The sequence below is a fragment of the Biomphalaria glabrata genome, chromosome 11 (genome assembly GCF_947242115.1).
Source record: "Biomphalaria glabrata chromosome 11, xgBioGlab47.1, whole genome shotgun sequence".
In the NCBI taxonomy this organism is placed as follows: domain Eukaryota; kingdom Metazoa; phylum Mollusca; class Gastropoda; family Planorbidae; genus Biomphalaria; species Biomphalaria glabrata.
In genome coordinates this window covers 340,030-356,413 of record NC_074721.1, presented here as the reverse complement: position 1 = coordinate 356,413, position 16,384 = coordinate 340,030, and the positions used below count along the sequence as shown (strand labels likewise).

The following is a 16,384-nucleotide window of genomic DNA, read 5'->3' as shown; positions in this document are numbered from 1 at the left end:
AAAAAGTTTCAGGCTTGCATTTTCGGCTGACTCCTGTTTTGAGCTTGTCGACCGACAACTTCATTTTGATGAACTGACTGTAACAATATTTGTGATGACGTCGTGTTCAAGCTATTGAAGGTGGTCTACAAGCATCCGGTTTGAGGGCTGAATCAGCCTCACAAACTTCGCACTCAACTAATGTCGAGTGAGTTGAATCAGCCTCAAAGCTTGCACTCAACTAATTATGTCCCAACTATTATTCAACTGAACTGAAATAACCGGTTATTTCACAAACTCATTCTTCTATGATATTTTTATAATGCCTTTAAACATTCCAAGTTATGATGATGCTTTGTCCAAGGCATTGTAGCACGTGAAAAAAGCAAAACAAGAAAAAGGATGTGCACTGCTGGGTTGTCTACAAATGCACACAGACATAACCAACTATTTTGTCTTGGATCAACAATTCAATTGATGACTATTAATACATCTAGTCCTCAGCTAAAAATCCTCATGTTTAAAACATAATACAATATCCTTTCCTATAAGTACAAAGATGGCCACCGAGACCGATCTTCTTTGAAAAAGTCCTCAACTACATCCTTTTAACATGAAGATGGCTTAAGAGCCCAGTCTTCACTTTTAAAATTCCTACGTTAATCATTCCTATGAACACGAAGATGGCTAAGGAGTCCAGTCTTCGCTTTTAAAATTCCTCCATTAATCATTCCTATAAACACGAAGATGGCTAAGGAGTCCAGTCTTCGATTTTAAAAGTCCTCCATTAATCATTCCTATAAACACGAAGATGGCTAAGGAGTCCAGTCTTCGATTTTAAAAGTCCTCCATTAATCATTCCTATGAACACGAAGATGGCTAAAGAGTCCAGTCTTCGCTTTTGAAAAGTCCTAAGCTAAACATAGTAAAGTCATCAATTAAATGTGTTTTCTCCGCAACTATTTAGTTGGTCTGCAAGTACAAATGTTGATTAGTGTGCGTTGCATCACGAGCGGCGATATTTCCTTTGATGGACAGGTTCTTATGTTCCTTGAATGTGACTTAATTATTGTTACAAACCTTCCATCGGAATATAAATGAAGACGTCTAACACAGTTATACATCCTTATGAATTTCTTTTTTAAGCACTCAAAGAATGATTTCACTGGGAATCGCAAATACATTTTGATCACCACATTAAGTGCAGAGATGAAAAATCTGCGAATTATCACACATTTGTACACACACGTTTGTAGATATCCTCATCACAATTAAATAGAGATGTTTCGAAACATCACTGGTTACATCGCTTCACAATGTCTCAGTGGATGAGAGATGAGCGTGATACAAACGACACAAATCCCAACTGTTCCTGCACAATCATATACATCTGATGGCTTCTATTTTCATCCTTTTTTTTTTAACATTTGTTTTGCAAACGTGCATCAGTTGAATAGCTGGAGCCCAATAAAAAGTTTCAGGCTTGCATTTTCGGCTGACTCCTGTTTTGAGCTTGTCGACCGACAACTTCATTTTGATGAACTGACTGTAACAATATTTGTGATGACGTCGTGTTCAAGCTATTGAAGGTGGTCTACAAGCATCCGGTTTGAGGGCTGAATCAGCCTCACAAACTTCGCACTCAACTAATGTCGAGTGAGTTGAATCAGCCTCAAAGCTTGCACTCAACTAATTATGTCCCAACTATTATTCAACTGAACTGAAATAACCGGTTATTTCACAAACTCATTCTTCTATGATATTTTTATAATGCCTTTAAACATTCCAAGTTATGATGATGCTTTGTCCAAGGCATTGTAGCACGTGAAAAAAGCAAAACAAGAAAAAGGATGTGCACTGCTGGGTTGTCTACAAATGCACACAGACATAACCAACTATTTTGTCTTGGATCAACAATTCAATTGATGACTATTAATACATCTAGTCCTCAGCTAAAAATCCTCATGTTTAAAACATAATACAATATCCTTTCCTATAAGTACAAAGATGGCCACCGAGACCGATCTTCTTTGAAAAAGTCCTCAACTACATCCTTTTAACATGAAGATGGCTTAAGAGCCCAGTCTTCACTTTTAAAATTCCTACGTTAATCATTCCTATGAACACGAAGATGGCTAAGGAGTCCAGTCTTCGCTTTTAAAATTCCTCCATTAATCATTCCTATAAACACGAAGATGGCTAAGGAGTCCAGTCTTCGATTTTAAAAGTCCTCCATTAATCATTCCTATGAACACGAAGATGGCTAAAGAGTCCAGTCTTCGCTTTTGAAAAGTCCTAAGCTAAACATAGTAAAGTCATCAATTAAATGTGTTTTCTCCGCAACTATTTAGTTGGTCTGCAAGTACAAATGTTGATTAGTGTGCGTTGCATCACGAGCGGCGATATTTCCTTTGATGGACAGGTTCTTATGTTCCTTGAATGTGACTTAATTATTGTTACAAACCTTCCATCGGAATATAAATGAAGACGTCTAACACAGTTATACATCCTTATGAATTTCTTTTTTAAGCACTCAAAGAATGATTTCACTGGGAATCGCAAATACATTTTGATCACCACATTAAGTGCAGAGATGAAAAATCTGCGAATTATCACACATTTGTACACACACGTTTGTAGATATCCTCATCACAATTAAATAGAAATGTGTCGAAACATCACTGGTTACATCGCTTCACAATGTCTCAGTGGATGAGAGATGAGCGTGATACAAATGACACAAATCCCAACTGTTCCTGCACAATCATATACATCTGATGGCTTCTATTTTCATCCTTTTTTTTTTTAACATTTGTTTTGCAAACGTGCATCAGTTGAATAGCTGGAGCCCAATAAAAAGTTTCAGGCTTGCATTTTCGGCTGACTCCTGTTTTGAGCTTGTCGACCGACAACTTCATTTTGATGAACTGACTGTAACAATATTTGTGATGACGTCGTGTTCAAGCTATTGAAGGTGGTCTACAAGCATCCGGTTTGAGGGCTGAATCAGCCTCACAAACTTCGCACTCAACTAATGTCGAGTGAGTTGAATCAGCCTCAAAGCTTGCACTCAACTAATTATGTCCCAACTATTATTCAACTGAACTGAAATAACCGGTTATTTCACAAACTCATTCTTCTATGATATTTTTATAATGCCTTTAAACATTCCAAGTTATGATGATGCTTTGTCCAAGGCATTGTAGCACGTGAAAAAAGCAAAACAAGAAAAAGGATGTGCACTGCTGGGTTGTCTACAAATGCACACAGACATAACCAACTATTTTGTCTTGGATCAACAATTCAATTGATGACTATTAATACATCTAGTCCTCAGCTAAAAATCCTCATGTTTAAAACATAATACAATATCCTTTCCTATAAGTACAAAGATGGCCACCGAGACCGATCTTCTTTGAAAAAGTCCTCAACTACATCCTTTTAACATGAAGATGGCTTAAGAGCCCAGTCTTCACTTTTAAAATTCCTACGTTAATCATTCCTATGAACACGAAGATGGCTAAGGAGTCCAGTCTTCGCTTTTAAAATTCCTCCATTAATCATTCCTATAAACACGAAGATGGCTAAGGAGTCCAGTCTTCGATTTTAAAAGTCCTCCATTAATCATTCCTATAAACACAAAGATGGCTAAGGAGTCCAGTCTTCGATTTTAAAAGTCCTCCATTAATCATTCCTATGAACACGAAGATGGCTAAAGAGTCCAGTCTTCGCTTTTGAAAAGTCCTAAGCTAAACATAGTAAAGTCATCAATTAAATGTGTTTTCTCCGCAACTATTTAGTTGGTCTGCAAGTACAAATGTTGATTAGTGTGCGTTGCATCACGAGCGGCGATATTTCCTTTGATGGACAGGTTCTTATGTTCCTTGAATGTGACTTAATTATTGTTACAAACCTTCCATCGGAATATAAATGAAGACGTCTAACACAGTTATACATCCTTATGAATTTCTTTTTTAAGCACTCAAAGAATGATTTCACTGGGAATCGCAAATACATTTTGATCACCACATTAAGTGCAGAGATGAAAAATCTGCGAATTATCACACATTTGTACACACACGTTTGTAGATATCCTCATCACAATTAAATAGAGATGTTTCGAAACATCACTGGTTACATCGCTTCACAATGTCTCAGTGGATGAGAGATGAGCGTGATACAAACGACACAAATCCCAACTGTTCCTGCACAATCATATACATCTGATGGCTTCTATTTTCATCCTTTTTTTTTTAACATTTGTTTTGCAAACGTGCATCAGTTGAATAGCTGGAGCCCAATAAAAAGTTTCAGGCTTGCATTTTCGGCTGACTCCTGTTTTGAGCTTGTCGACCGACAACTTCATTTTGATGAACTGACTGTAACAATATTTGTGATGACGTCGTGTTCAAGCTATTGAAGGTGGTCTACAAGCATCCGGTTTGAGGGCTGAATCAGCCTCACAAACTTCGCACTCAACTAATGTCGAGTGAGTTGAATCAGCCTCAAAGCTTGCACTCAACTAATTATGTCCCAACTATTATTCAACTGAACTGAAATAACCGGTTATTTCACAAACTCATTCTTCTATGATATTTTTATAATGCCTTTAAACATTCCAAGTTATGATGATGCTTTGTCCAAGGCATTGTAGCACGTGAAAAAAGCAAAACAAGAAAAAGGATGTGCACTGCTGGGTTGTCTACAAATGCACACAGACATAACCAACTATTTTGTCTTGGATCAACAATTCAATTGATGACTATTAATACATCTAGTCCTCAGCTAAAAATCCTCATGTTTAAAACATAATACAATATCCTTTCCTATAAGTACAAAGATGGCCACCGAGACCGATCTTCTTTGAAAAAGTCCTCAACTACATCCTTTTAACATGAAGATGGCTTAAGAGCCCAGTCTTCACTTTTAAAATTCCTACGTTAATCATTCCTATGAACACGAAGATGGCTAAGGAGTCCAGTCTTCGCTTTTAAAATTCCTCCATTAATCATTCCTATAAACACGAAGATGGCTAAGGAGTCCAGTCTTCGATTTTAAAAGTCCTCCATTAATCATTCCTATAAACACGAAGATGGCTAAGGAGTCCAGTCTTCGATTTTAAAAGTCCTCCATTAATCATTCCTATGAACACGAAGATGGCTAAAGAGTCCAGTCTTCGCTTTTGAAAAGTCCTAAGCTAAACATAGTAAAGTCATCAATTAAATGTGTTTTCTCCGCAACTATTTAGTTGGTCTGCAAGTACAAATGTTGATTAGTGTGCGTTGCATCACGAGCGGCGATATTTCCTTTGATGGACAGGTTCTTATGTTCCTTGAATGTGACTTAATTATTGTTACAAACCTTCCATCGGAATATAAATGAAGACGTCTAACACAGTTATACATCCTTATGAATTTCTTTTTTAAGCACTCAAAGAATGATTTCACTGGGAATCGCAAATACATTTTGATCACCACATTAAGTGCAGAGATGAAAAATCTGCGAATTATCACACATTTGTACACACACGTTTGTAGATATCCTCATCACAATTAAATAGAGATGTTTCGAAACATCACTGGTTACATCGCTTCACAATGTCTCAGTGGATGAGAGATGAGCGTGATACAAACGACACAAATCCCAACTGTTCCTGCACAATCATATACATCTGATGGCTTCTATTTTCATCCTTTTTTTTTTAACATTTGTTTTGCAAACGTGCATCAGTTGAATAGCTGGAGCCCAATAAAAAGTTTCAGGCTTGCATTTTCGGCTGACTCCTGTTTTGAGCTTGTCGACCGACAACTTCATTTTGATGAACTGACTGTAACAATATTTGTGATGACGTCGTGTTCAAGCTATTGAAGGTGGTCTACAAGCATCCGGTTTGAGGGCTGAATCAGCCTCACAAACTTCGCACTCAACTAATGTCGAGTGAGTTGAATCAGCCTCAAAGCTTGCACTCAACTAATTATGTCCCAACTATTATTCAACTGAACTGAAATAACCGGTTATTTCACAAACTCATTCTTCTATGATATTTTTATAATGCCTTTAAACATTCCAAGTTATGATGATGCTTTGTCCAAGGCATTGTAGCACGTGAAAAAAGCAAAACAAGAAAAAGGATGTGCACTGCTGGGTTGTCTACAAATGCACACAGACATAACCAACTATTTTGTCTTGGATCAACAATTCAATTGATGACTATTAATACATCTAGTCCTCAGCTAAAAATCCTCATGTTTAAAACATAATACAATATCCTTTCCTATAAGTACAAAGATGGCCACCGAGACCGATCTTCTTTGAAAAAGTCCTCAACTACATCCTTTTAACATGAAGATGGCTTAAGAGCCCAGTCTTCACTTTTAAAATTCCTACGTTAATCATTCCTATGAACACGAAGATGGCTAAGGAGTCCAGTCTTCGCTTTTAAAATTCCTCCATTAATCATTCCTATAAACACGAAGATGGCTAAGGAGTCCAGTCTTCGATTTTAAAAGTCCTCCATTAATCATTCCTATGAACACGAAGATGGCTAAAGAGTCCAGTCTTCGCTTTTGAAAAGTCCTAAGCTAAACATAGTAAAGTCATCAATTAAATGTGTTTTCTCCGCAACTATTTAGTTGGTCTGCAAGTACAAATGTTGATTAGTGTGCGTTGCATCACGAGCGGCGATATTTCCTTTGATGGACAGGTTCTTATGTTCCTTGAATGTGACTTAATTATTGTTACAAACCTTCCATCGGAATATAAATGAAGACGTCTAACACAGTTATACATCCTTATGAATTTCTTTTTTAAGCACTCAAAGAATGATTTCACTGGGAATCGCAAATACATTTTGATCACCACATTAAGTGCAGAGATGAAAAATCTGCGAATTATCACACATTTGTACACACACGTTTGTAGATATCCTCATCACAATTAAATAGAAATGTGTCGAAACATCACTGGTTACATCGCTTCACAATGTCTCAGTGGATGAGAGATGAGCGTGATACAAATGACACAAATCCCAACTGTTCCTGCACAATCATATACATCTGATGGCTTCTATTTTCATCCTTTTTTTTTTTAACATTTGTTTTGCAAACGTGCATCAGTTGAATAGCTGGAGCCCAATAAAAAGTTTCAGGCTTGCATTTTCGGCTGACTCCTGTTTTGAGCTTGTCGACCGACAACTTCATTTTGATGAACTGACTGTAACAATATTTGTGATGACGTCGTGTTCAAGCTATTGAAGGTGGTCTACAAGCATCCGGTTTGAGGGCTGAATCAGCCTCACAAACTTCGCACTCAACTAATGTCGAGTGAGTTGAATCAGCCTCAAAGCTTGCACTCAACTAATTATGTCCCAACTATTATTCAACTGAACTTAAATAACCGGTTATTTCACAAACTCATTCTTCTATGATATTTTTATAATGCCTTTAAACATTCCAAGTTATGATGATGCTTTGTCCAAGGCATTGTAGCACGTGAAAAAAGCAAAACAAGAAAAAGGATGTGCACTGCTGGGTTGTCTACAAATGCACACAGACATAACCAACTATTTTGTCTTGGATCAACAATTCAATTGATGACTATTAATACATCTAGTCCTCAGCTAAAAATCCTCATGTTTAAAACATAATACAATATCCTTTCCTATAAGTACAAAGATGGCCACCGAGACCGATCTTCTTTGAAAAAGTCCTCAACTACATCCTTTTAACATGAAGATGGCTTAAGAGCCCAGTCTTCACTTTTAAAATTCCTACGTTAATCATTCCTATGAACACGAAGATGGCTAAGGAGTCCAGTCTTCGCTTTTAAAATTCCTCCATTAATCATTCCTATAAACACGAAGATGGCTAAGGAGTCCAGTCTTCGATTTTAAAAGTCCTCCATTAATCATTCCTATGAACACGAAGATGGCTAAAGAGTCCAGTCTTCGCTTTTGAAAAGTCCTAAGCTAAACATAGTAAAGTCATCAATTAAATGTGTTTTCTCCGCAACTATTTAGTTGGTCTGCAAGTACAAATGTTGATTAGTGTGCGTTGCATCACGAGCGGCGATATTTCCTTTGATGGACAGGTTCTTATGTTCCTTGAATGTGACTTAATTATTGTTACAAACCTTCCATCGGAATATAAATGAAGACGTCTAACACAGTTATACATCCTTATGAATTTCTTTTTTAAGCACTCAAAGAATGATTTCACTGGGAATCGCAAATACATTTTGATCACCACATTAAGTGCAGAGATGAAAAATCTGCGAATTATCACACATTTGTACACACACGTTTGTAGATATCCTCATCACAATTAAATAGAGATGTTTCGAAACATCACTGGTTACATCGCTTCACAATGTCTCAGTGGATGAGAGATGAGCGTGATACAAACGACACAAATCCCAACTGTTCCTGCACAATCATATACATCTGATGGCTTCTATTTTCATCCTTTTTTTTTTAACATTTGTTTTGCAAACGTGCATCAGTTGAATAGCTGGAGCCCAATAAAAAGTTTCAGGCTTGCATTTTCGGCTGACTCCTGTTTTGAGCTTGTCGACCGACAACTTCATTTTGATGAACTGACTGTAACAATATTTGTGATGACGTCGTGTTCAAGCTATTGAAGGTGGTCTACAAGCATCCGGTTTGAGGGCTGAATCAGCCTCACAAACTTCGCACTCAACTAATGTCGAGTGAGTTGAATCAGCCTCAAAGCTTGCACTCAACTAATTATGTCCCAACTATTATTCAACTGAACTGAAATAACCGGTTATTTCACAAACTCATTCTTCTATGATATTTTTATAATGCCTTTAAACATTCCAAGTTATGATGATGCTTTGTCCAAGGCATTGTAGCACGTGAAAAAAGCAAAACAAGAAAAAGGATGTGCACTGCTGGGTTGTCTACAAATGCACACAGACATAACCAACTATTTTGTCTTGGATCAACAATTCAATTGATGACTATTAATACATCTAGTCCTCAGCTAAAAATTCTCATGTTTAAAACATAATACAATATCCTTTCCTATAAGTACAAAGATGGCCACCGAGACCGATCTTCTTTGAAAAAGTCCTCAACTACATCCTTTTAACATGAAGATGGCTTAAGAGCCCAGTCTTCACTTTTAAAATTCCTACGTTAATCATTCCTATGAACACGAAGATGGCTAAGGAGTCCAGTCTTCGCTTTTAAAATTCCTCCATTAATCATTCCTATAAACACGAAGATGGCTAAGGAGTCCAGTCTTCGATTTTAAAAGTCCTCCATTAATCATTCCTATGAACACGAAGATGGCTAAAGAGTCCAGTCTTCGCTTTTGAAAAGTCCTAAGCTAAACATAGTAAAGTCATCAATTAAATGTGTTTTCTCCGCAACTATTTAGTTGGTCTGCAAGTACAAATGTTGATTAGTGTGCGTTGCATCACGAGCGGCGATATTTCCTTTGATGGACAGGTTCTTATGTTCCTTGAATGTGACTTAATTATTGTTACAAACCTTCCATCGGAATATAAATGAAGACGTCTAACACAGTTATACATCCTTATGAATTTCTTTTTTAAGCACTCAAAGAATGATTTCACTGGGAATCGCAAATACATTTTGATCACCACATTAAGTGCAGAGATGAAAAATCTGCGAATTATCACACATTTGTACACACACGTTTGTAGATATCCTCATCACAATTAAATAGAGATGTTTCGAAACATCACTGGTTACATCGCTTCACAATGTCTCAGTGGATGAGAGATGAGCGTGATACAAACGACACAAATCCCAACTGTTCCTGCACAATCATATACATCTGATGGCTTCTATTTTCATCCTTTTTTTTTTAACATTTGTTTTGCAAACGTGCATCAGTTGAATAGCTGGAGCCCAATAAAAAGTTTCAGGCTTGCATTTTCGGCTGACTCCTGTTTTGAGCTTGTCGACCGACAACTTCATTTTGATGAACTGACTGTAACAATATTTGTGATGACGTCGTGTTCAAGCTATTGAAGGTGGTCTACAAGCATCCGGTTTGAGGGCTGAATCAGCCTCACAAACTTCGCACTCAACTAATGTCGAGTGAGTTGAATCAGCCTCAAAGCTTGCACTCAACTAATTATGTCCCAACTATTATTCAACTGAACTGAAATAACCGGTTATTTCACAAACTCATTCTTCTATGATATTTTTATAATGCCTTTAAACATTCCAAGTTATGATGATGCTTTGTCCAAGGCATTGTAGCACGTGAAAAAAGCAAAACAAGAAAAAGGATGTGCACTGCTGGGTTGTCTACAAATGCACACAGACATAACCAACTATTTTGTCTTGGATCAACAATTCAATTGATGACTATTAATACATCTAGTCCTCAGCTAAAAATCCTCATGTTTAAAACATAATACAATATCCTTTCCTATAAGTACAAAGATGGCCACCGAGACCGATCTTCTTTGAAAAAGTCCTCAACTACATCCTTTTAACATGAAGATGGCTTAAGAGCCCAGTCTTCACTTTTAAAATTCCTACGTTAATCATTCCTATGAACACGAAGATGGCTAAGGAGTCCAGTCTTCGCTTTTAAAATTCCTCCATTAATCATTCCTATAAACACGAAGATGGCTAAGGAGTCCAGTCTTCGATTTTAAAAGTCCTCCATTAATCATTCCTATGAACACGAAGATGGCTAAAGAGTCCAGTCTTCGCTTTTGAAAAGTCCTAATCTAAACATAGTAAAGTCATCAATTAAATGTGTTTTCTCCGCAACTATTTAGTTGGTCTGCAAGTACAAATGTTGATTAGTGTGCGTTGCATCACGAGCGGCGATATTTCATTTGATGGACAGGTTCTTATGTTCCTTGAATGTGACTTAATTATTGTTACAAACCTTCCATCGGAATATAAATGAAGACGTCTAACACAGTTATACATCCTTATGAATTTCTTTTTTAAGCACTCAAAGAATGATTTCACTGGGAATCGCAAATACATTTTGATCACCACATTAAGTGCAGAGATGAAAAATCTGCGAATTATCACACATTTGTACACACACGTTTGTAGATATCCTCATCACAATTAAATAGAGATGTTTCGAAACATCACTGGTTACATCGCTTCACAATGTCTCAGTGGATGAGAGATGAGCGTGATACAAACGACACAAATCCCAACTGTTCCTGCACAATCATATACATCTGATGGCTTCTATTTTCATCCTTTTTTTTTTAACATTTGTTTTGCAAACGTGCATCAGTTGAATAGCTGGAGCCCAATAAAAAGTTTCAGGCTTGCATTTTCGGCTGACTCCTGTTTTGAGCTTGTCGACCGACAACTTCATTTTGATGAACTGACTGTAACAATATTTGTGATGACGTCGTGTTCAAGCTATTGAAGGTGGTCTACAAGCATCCGGTTTGAGGGCTGAATCAGCCTCACAAACTTCGCACTCAACTAATGTCGAGTGAGTTGAATCAGCCTCAAAGCTTGCACTCAACTAATTATGTCCCAACTATTATTCAACTGAACTGAAATAACCGGTTATTTCACAAACTCATTCTTCTATGATATTTTTATAATGCCTTTAAACATTCCAAGTTATGATGATGCTTTGTCCAAGGCATTGTAGCACGTGAAAAAAGCAAAACAAGAAAAAGGATGTGCACTGCTGGGTTGTCTACAAATGCACACAGACATAACCAACTATTTTGTCTTGGATCAACAATTCAATTGATGACTATTAATACATCTAGTCCTCAGCTAAAAATCCTCATGTTTAAAACATAATACAATATCCTTTCCTATAAGTACAAAGATGGCCACCGAGACCGATCTTCTTTGAAAAAGTCCTCAACTACATCCATTAAACATGAAGATGGCTAAAGAGCCCAGTCTTCACTTTTAAAATTCTTCCATTAATCATTCCTATGAACACGAAGATGGCTAAGGAGTCCAGACTTCGCTTTTAAAATTCCTCCATTAATCATTCCTATGAACACGAAGATGGCTAAGGAGTCCAGTCTTCGCTTATAAAATTCCTCCGTTAATCATTCCTATGAACACGAAGATGGCTAAGGAGTCCAGTCTTCGCTTTTAAAAGTCCTCCATTAATCATTCATATAAACACGAAGATGGCTAAAGAGTCCAGTCTTCGCTTTTGAAAAGTCCTAAGCTTAACATAGTAATGTCATCAATTAAATGTGTTTTCTCTGCAACTATTTAGTTGGTCTGCAAGTGCAAATGTTGATTAGTGTGCGTTGCATCACGAGCGGCGATATTTCCTTTGATGGACACGTTCATATGTTCCTTGAGTGTGACTTAATTATTGTTACAAACCTTCCATCGGAATATAAATGAAGACGTCTAACACAGTTATACATCCGTATGAATTTCCTTTTCTAAGCACTCAAAGAATGATTTCACTGGGAATTGCAAACACATTTTGATCACCACATTAAGTGCAGAGGTCAAAGACCTGCTAAATATCACACATTTTTTGTTATATTTATTGTTACAAACGTTCTATTGGAATATAAATGAAGACGTCTAACACAGTTATACATCCGTATGAATTTCTTTTTTAAGCACTCAAAGAATGATTTCACTGTGAATTGCTAATACATCTAGATCACCAGATTAAGTGTAGAGTCTCAATGAATGAGAGATGAGTGTGATACAAATGACAATCCCAAATGTTCCTGCACAATTATATACATGTAATGGATTAAATCTTTTTTTTTTACATTTGTTTTGCGAATGTGCATCAGTTGAATATCTGGAGCCAAATAAATAGATGCATCATGAGCGGCAACATTTCCTTTGGTGGAAACGTTCATACTGATTGTTCATTGAATGGGTTAGGGTTAGGATTTTTTGCATGCAATTGTATCACATGGAATAGTAGATTTTTGTTTTCACATTAACTCCCAACATGAAAATATAATGCACATTTTTCCACACCTTAGAAATGAAACATTTTAAGAGTATTCAAGTCAACTTAATATGTCATTATATTGCACATAATCACAAGAAACCATAAATGTTTTTTTTCACACTATCACACACTGAAGAATTGAAACAGTTTATTTAGTTAAAGATCTACATGAAGTCAAGTCAACTTGTTTATGCAATAGTACATATCACTGTGAATTGGAGATCCTTTTTTTTTTTGTCCAATTAAGTACTGGGGTGTTAAGACCATGCACATTAACACATAGTTGCTACAATAGTAACTTTAATCATCCCAATCTCCAGTAACTTGAATCATCCCAATCTCCAAGTGGCAAAGTGAAAGTTGATGGTGATTCACAACTTTTCATTTTTGTGTTTGAATTCCATATTTAGAATACATTACTATTGAATTAATCCAAATGACAAAGAATCCAATTCCATTATTTGTTGAAATATATTTACATTTATACAGTTGGAATTATTTCAGAGCAAAGCAGTTTTTCTGAAAAATTTAATAGGAACATCCACATATTTTAACTGAAATTAAAATGGTATATCACTAAGTTTAACAAATGAAAATTCAGTTCACCTTCATAACTAGACACTACTAAAACAAATACAATACAGATTTCTTTAACTAGACAGGTGAACTTACAAGTTGTGTGTGAAGTGTTTGTGAAGTAATTACTGACATCATAATATACAAAACAAATACAGGAACCATGCATACATATACAACTAATGCAGGATATTTAAAGTATCATGCACATACAACATACAACTAATGCAGGATATTTAAATTATCATGCACATACAACATAAAACTAATGCAGGATATTTAAAGTAACATACACAAACAACATACAACTAATGCAGGATCATCACTTTACAAAAAAATAAATGCTGTGAAGTATAAGAATATTTCTTACCTTATTCTTAATATGGCTCCATTTGAAGAAATGGCAGACGAACTTAAGATAAAACATGTTGATCATTTGTAGATCGGTAGAATCTTTTCACAGTGAGAGAGACGTTTAATGTTCCTTCTGTAGCCTTGAAATGTTCATCCTTTTTCCTTGACCTCATGTTTAATTGACCATTTAGTCTATAAGTGAGATAAGAAAAATGCACTGTTTAACAAATACATCACATTTAAATGCATAACCTTTAAATGCAATATTGATAAAATTTCTTTTCATTCAAGAAGAGCTTTTTCTGTCTCAGACCTAATGTTTAAAAAGAATGTGTTTTTTAGTGATGGTCATTTTGTTTTCAAATAATAGTCATACTATCTCACTGTGTGATGGAAAAATAGAAAAGGTTTATGAGACTTCATGGTATTTTAATGTCAATTTTTTTATGTATCTCTCTTTGATAGGAGGTATAGTGGTTGAGCGGTAACACACTTAGCTTATAAAGTTGAAGTCCCAGGTTTGAATCCTGATATTTTAAATTTTGGGACCTTTGGGTACGTCAAGATTCTACCCAACTCTAATGGGTACCTGACATTAGTTGGGGAAAGTTAAGGCGGTTGGTTGTTGAGCTGGCCACATGACACCCTGGTTAACTGTGGGCCACAAAACATGACCTTTACATCATCCTTCCTATAGATCGCAAGGTCTGAAAGGGGAACATTTTTTTAAATAAGAAAATCACATTCAACTTTTCATTTGGCTATATACATAAATGTGCCACGAAGAATGAAGCAAATTGCTTATTTTAAATTTTTAGGAAGTAATGCAGTCTAATGTGAGTTCATTAATTTGTGTTTTTAACCCAAAAGCTCCATCTTTTAGGTTTTGAAATGCTATCCAATTAAACAAAAGGAGGTAACTAATTTTTTTTAAAAATAATAATTAAATAAATAAATAAATAAGTAAATAATACAAACAAAATAAATAAATTACATAAATAGAAAAATATAGCTAGTTTTAAAATACTTCAAATATCAAAAGTATAAGTACACATTTTAAAAATATCTAATTTCACAAGTAGGCCTTATAAGCTACCCTATCTAGACTTTTATTTAAAATATTTTTAGAAAAACAAAAGACTATAAGGTCTGGCTTAAGTTTTGTGTTTTGGTTCTAAACTAGCTCTTATTGTCTGAAAGTTTAAGAAACTATTGCTAGGGTCCTAAAAAAATACATCAGAATTAGGCTCCTATTGTAAAAACAATGCATCTTAAAGCAAAAGCTCTTGGGTTATAGTGTAAAAAAATATTTATTACCTTGATATGTAGATCACTAGATAAACTTTATGACAATAAAGTTGACAGTGGAGAATCAAGGCATCAGTGAAGAATCAGTGCACAATGATTGAGCCACTAACCTCCAGATCAGTAGCATGTAGAGTCTGTCTTTAAAAAAAAAAAACTTGAATGTTGAAGCAAATTTACAAATTGAAAGAAAAATGTCAATCTAAAAAAAAAAAAAGGAAACAGTAATAGCCCTTGCCCAAGTGTATTAATATATATATATATATACTAGATATATTTTACCAGCGACCTGCGGGTCTTTATTTGCTTATTACTGTCGATATAGTGTTTTTAAAACATTTAAACGAAATAATAATGTAATAAATAAAGCGAATGTGTAAATGTAAAAATAGAATGAATGAAGCCATCAAATCAAAATAGCTAATCTACTTAAATCCATTTTTTCAAATTAAAACATTTGCTTGTAGGCCTACATATATTTGATTAAAATTTGAAATGAATAGACTTAATTTTGTATGTTCATGTGTTAAAGTATAAAGTAGATCTTGAGGTAGACAAAGATCTAGATCTAGACTAATCTAGAGTTAAAAATTGGCTTTTATAGAGTTCATTCTGTGCTGCGCATGCGTGAACTTTTTTCATGAATGAATATAGGCCTATCTCAACACGGCTACGCAGCTTTAGCGAACAGCGAACGAATGTATTAAAAAAATTTAAATGGTACTTTGATTAAAATATGAAATGAATGGACTATAATTAGTATGTTCATGTGTTAAAGCATAAAACTATCTTTGCAAAAAAAAGTTTTATCATCTTAGAGTTCAATAAGAGTTTTAGACCTAGGCATAGACTATAACGAACTAATGTAAAAATGATTTTGTAACACAAATTTGAAGGTTAATTTTATTAAATAATGAAATAAATAAACTATATTTTGTATTTTCATGTGTCAAAAAAAAAAAATAATAAGTGCAAAGTTTAGTTCTAAAAATTAGATCTAGATCTAAATCCTTTCGATCTTTTCTCATGTCAACATTGTAAACATCGCCTAGATCCATAAAATACTATAGCTGTAATAGAGCTGGTCTTTTTTTTTTTTGATGGTCTTAAGTTTGTTTTAGGGCCACAATACATACACTATGGTCTAAGTTGGTACCCAAGGAACATTTCTGCCAAGTTTTATCAAGTTTTTATTTCTATACTGGAACATACATACATACATACGC

The 16,384-nt window shown here is 35.3% G+C and overlaps 1 long non-coding RNA gene across 8 annotated transcripts in view; it reads right to left on the bottom strand.

Annotated features, from left to right (window-relative positions):
- The window catches only part of LOC129921685 (uncharacterized), a 48,635-nt gene that overhangs the window by 30,258 nt on the left and 1,993 nt on the right, over positions 1-16,384 (bottom strand). For all 8 annotated transcript variants that reach the window (XR_008773646.1, XR_008773653.1, XR_008773647.1 and 5 more), the window contains 2 exons: positions 15,171-15,299; positions 13,870-14,045 (listed from right to left, as the gene is read on the bottom strand). This is a non-coding gene — a long non-coding RNA (uncharacterized LOC129921685). The remainder of the gene's footprint in view (positions 1-13,869; positions 14,046-15,170; positions 15,300-16,384) is intronic.